General features: G+C 31.7%; 1 protein-coding gene across 1 annotated transcript in view; it reads left to right on the top strand.

The window, feature by feature from the left end:
- The window catches only part of LOC122411878 (titin homolog), a 1,333,995-nt gene that overhangs the window by 987,570 nt on the left and 344,975 nt on the right, over positions 1-1,450 (top strand). The window lies entirely within an intron of this gene.

Raw genomic sequence — 1,450 nt, forward strand, 5'->3', positions numbered from 1 at the left:
CTCAGGGTATGGCAACAAAGTATTGAGTCAAGTGAAAGAGCCCAAAATGTAATTTCTTAATATTCAGATTTTTTGTTATTTTTTTCATACTGAATAGTGTGTGGCCCAATATTTTTGAACCGATATCAATAGAAAAATGGACGAAAAATTAATTATTAAGAAGAATATCAATGTACACAACCCATTGTATTCAAATATAAGTTAATACGTGTTGCAATCACCTGTTTATATTTCTCCCACCATCGGATTTCTGTACAATATGTATGAAAAGCAGGATGGCCCGAAACTTTTGCACGCCACTGTATATGAAATGTTTAGGAATAACAAATGCACATGCCGTCGTATACATATAATATTACAGTTTCAAGACCCTGGTGTTATTTTGATTGGAAACAGGCATATCTCGTGAATTAATGTGGAATCGGGAAGTCTTGAAAAAAATATTGATGATCGTAAAATATTGTGGTACAAACATTTCAAATATTTCGTATTCTTTATAAATAATTATTTTCATAATTGTGACGTGTTTTAATGCTTTGAAAATATATAAAATTTGCCATAAATGACGACTATTCGTAAACAAGTGAGGAAAAGATATTGGGGCCTTAGCACAATTGAATTCAACATGGTGGTTCGATGGCTACGCGCATGTGCTAGCGATGCGCGCAAGTGATAGAGAGAGAGCATTTTTTGTTTTCTTCAACGTAATTGCCCTCTGTTCGAAGAAATTTTTTGCAGATCGAGTTAAGTCTGAATTTAAATACAAGCCTAGATCAATACACATTTATCTGCAAAATAAATCTGAGAAAAAAAAACATGCCGAGAGACTTGTGGTATGCGTAACAAATTGTTTCGTCTTCAAATTTCTTACAAGAACTGAATACTGCAAAAGTTTGCAAAAATTGTCCGTTTTATGTACATTTTTCTAACGTTTATTAGGTCAATACGATTTGTTAGTTGCGTAAATAATTTTGTAAGATTTTGATTTTTCTGCAAAATTTGTGAAAAAAAATTCTGGAAAAATTAAAGCGCAAAGAAAATCAAAAAGTAAGAAATTTTCCATTCAGATGTTTTGTCTCAAACGCCATGGTTCTCGAATTAAGCTACTCCTCCAATGGGGATTTCGACTAAGTATAATAAAAAAAAATCTTGAACAAAAATTATGAAAAAATTTTAGAATTTTTACTCTCATTGATTTCATAAAGACCCTGTAGTTTTCTTATTATGCAACATATTATGAATTTGGTATTTTTCACACAAAAGTGGCATATTTTTACGAAAAAAATTGCACGGAACTTTGTAAAAAACGAAATTCAAGTTTAAGCCTCCCTGTTACAAGTGCTTCGCCCAATATTAGACAGCTAATAAAAGCGCGAAAAACGACTATATTCAAAACCAGTTGAATGTGTATTTTCCAAAACGCCGTTCGCATAATTGAGATATATGCTTT

This window comes from Venturia canescens, chromosome 6 (genome assembly GCF_019457755.1).
Source record: "Venturia canescens isolate UGA chromosome 6, ASM1945775v1, whole genome shotgun sequence".
Classification (NCBI taxonomy): Eukaryota; Metazoa; Arthropoda; class Insecta; order Hymenoptera; family Ichneumonidae; genus Venturia; species Venturia canescens.